The 3,107-nt window shown below is 42.5% G+C and overlaps 1 long non-coding RNA gene across 2 annotated transcripts; it reads left to right on the top strand.

Moving 5' to 3' along the window:
• The first annotated feature begins 543 nt into the window (after window positions 1-543).
• On the top strand, window positions 544-2,830 carry LOC117540011. 2 transcript variants are annotated; one of them, XR_004568102.1, is made up of 3 exons: window positions 544-1,387; window positions 1,687-1,884; window positions 2,265-2,830. It is a non-coding gene; the product is annotated as an uncharacterized LOC117540011 (long non-coding RNA). The 2 variants fall into 2 exon arrangements; XR_004568101.1 differs by having other exon boundaries at window positions 544-1,884.
• The last annotated feature ends 277 nt before the right edge of the window (window positions 2,831-3,107 follow it).

A 3,107-nucleotide genomic window follows, 5' to 3' on the forward strand; every position in this document is an offset into this window, starting at 1 on the left:
GAATTCCAAAATAAAATCACCACTATCAGTACAGTGCTATGGTACAGTGCCACTTTCCAAACAGGAAATGCACGCAAATACAAAATAAAATCGGATCTTGACCATGATCTTGACGGATCGTGACACTTATTATATACCTATGTATCTATATATATATATGGATATATACGGACACCTTGTATTGTTGTTACTATCAGTACAGCCGCAGCGCCACTTTCCGAGACCGGGCAATGTCCGGGTGAAATAGCCAAAAAAATAATAAAACCGGGGAAAAGTGAAAACAAGTGTCCGAAAATAAGCACTCGTGAGGCGGGCAGAGTCCCCTGTCAACTCCCGTTACATTCCTCCATGGTGTCATTTGAGCAAAAAACTTTGACAAGAACCAGGCTGGGGGGGTCAAAAGGACCCAAAGTGCACGGTGGGCGGACTCATCATCTCCGTGATGAGACCCCATTGTGATTTGAAAACTTCCATCAAGCGAGTCCTTCGGTGGGCGGGAAAAAAAACGCGTCAGAATCGTCACTTCCTGTACTGACAGTGGAGGTGTCCTGAGACTGGAGGTCTGCACCGGAAGTGTCCTGAGAGTGGAGGTCTGCAGGCAGGCTCCCATGACGAACCTTGCAGCATTTTTCTAAACAACATTTTTGTAAACAGAGGAGCTTAAAAAATGGCAAGAAAAAGCACGCCGTGGTCAGTCGAAGAAGTGACGACGTTCCTCCATCTGATTGCGGACCACAAAATCCAACGGGAGCTCGGCGGAACAACTCGCAATTTAAAAGTGTTTCAGGAGGTCTCTGCACTGATGTCCAAACTCGGATTTTCGAGGACTTTACTGCAGTGTAGGGAAAAACAAAAAAAATTGAAGAGTGAATATCGCCTAGTCAAGGATAACAACGGCACGACTGGTGCGGGTAGGAAAAACTGGAAGTGGTTCGACCTGTTGGACGCTATTTACGGCCATAGACCGGGCGGCTAACGTTGGGAGGGAGGGAGGTCTAGACCAGTCCTTCTCAAAGTGTGGTCCGCGGACCACTGGTGGTCCGTGAGTGCCGCCTAGTGGTCCGTGAGTATATTGGTAAAATGTCACATTTGAAATAAATAAATAAATTTAAGTTTTACGCACTCTCGCAGGAATATCTCTGCAATGGAGCAAGCTTAAGTTTCACTTTCGATTGCATGATATAGCCCAGCGCAACACCTTCATCACACATGTGGCTACTTGTTTGTACAATTTTCAGGCGATTTGTAAAAAACGATGTGTTTTGGGATATTTGTGGAGTTAGGTGGTCCGCGAGTGTTTTTTTATTGGTTATGTGGTCCTTGGTATGAAACAGTTTGAGAAACACTGGTCTAGACTCTGCAACTGCGTTACTTGAGTCCCTGCATGGTAAGTTTTTGCTAACGCTCTGTTATTTGCTTGAAAGCGTTGTGTCCCTATCTATTCTAAAGCTCACTTCTAACAAATAAGTCTATTTTATCCTTACATTTATGTTCAACAACCCATGCTTTTATGGAGCCCCAAAGAGCTACATAGCTAGCTAAGGCAGATAGCATTAGCTAGAGCTATTGTTTGCTAACACCATGTGCCATTGTTTACGTTCAGTTTTCCTTTTCTAGAGTTGTTGTTGCTATTTAGTATTGTGCTGCAGTAGTTTGTGGAATTAACAAGTCATGTTGCTGTTCTAGATGATTACATTGGGACTAACGAGGAGGAACATTCCCGAACAACGGGGGATAGCAGTGTTCCGTCCTCAATATCAACTGAGGAACAGACCCCAACTCGACCAACTCGACCAACTCAACCACCAACAGAAGAACCAACACCAACTCGACCACAGACCCCAACGTTGAGTGCCAGCGCGACACCGCAGCGTGTGGTTCTAGGTAAGAAATAGGCATGGCAAAATAACTGGAATTGTGACTTTTTTTAAACTTTTGATCATTGTCAGTAAGTAAACTAAGCTATACCACTGTGTGGAAATGCTCTGTTACAAGTAAAGTAACTAGCTAGTAAGCAGCTAGCACAATTGTGTGTGACATCCTATCATATACATATATTTATATTCATTATCAACAGGCTGGACATAATGTAATTCAATTTCACAATCATTGTAAACATCTAGGGCCAGAACTTCCTTTAGTTCACCTTACTGTTGTTCTGTTTATACATGTTATTCTTATATCCTTGTGTGACCTGTACCTGTCCTATGTTTTTCATTCTTATTGCTAATTGTTATTGCTATAATCATCTTATTGTCACCCAGGCAAGAGGAAACGAGGAGGACAGGATCTGGCCCAGCAGGAACGGCACCATGAACAGCACCTAGCCCAGCAGGATCAGCACCTGGCCCGGCACCTGGCCCGGCACCTGGCCCAGATGGAACGGCACTTTGACATGAGCTTAGCGGCTGCTGCCCGGACGAGGGAGATGGATGCGACCTTGAGAAGGGAGGAGGCCGCTCAAGCACAGACATTTCATTTAGCCTTCCTGCGCAGTCTTGACAGGTGCTAGGGGGAATGGTCAGCCGGCGGCGCCCGTCTCCTCAGTAAGACGAGCCTCTGTGATAAAACAAACAAATAACCTCTGGCTGAGAATATATTGTTATTATATTGTTTATATGTTGTTATTGTTCATTTGTAAATGCAACATTTGTACTTTCTTGTTTATTTCTTATCTTTAAAATGTTTATTTTATTTTTACAATGCATGACTTTTTATGCTTCTTTAATACAAACATTTTTTATTTGTGTTGTACAATGCCTTGCCTTTTTTATGCTGCTGCAACAAAACACTTCCCAAATTGGGATCAATAAAGTACTTCTTTGACTTATCTTATCTCTTGTTGATAAATAATTGCACCCAACAGCGATCACACAGAAAGATGGCATCATCTAGGCGTCCCTCTGCAGTGAGAAATATAATAACCACCATCATCTGAATCAAATTCAGATTCACATAATCTTGATTTTGATAAGATATAAACATACATGCATTTATAAAGCAATAACAAACACCATCAGTTAGGAAAAAGCCCATAAGATAAAAGTTAATATTAAGAGATTTAAAGCAAGAAATTGAGTTTGCTAGCTTGAGCTCCTCCTCTAAAA

This window comes from Gymnodraco acuticeps, unplaced genomic scaffold (genome assembly GCF_902827175.1).
Source record: "Gymnodraco acuticeps unplaced genomic scaffold, fGymAcu1.1, whole genome shotgun sequence".
NCBI classification, from domain to species: Eukaryota; Metazoa; Chordata; class Actinopteri; order Perciformes; family Bathydraconidae; genus Gymnodraco; species Gymnodraco acuticeps.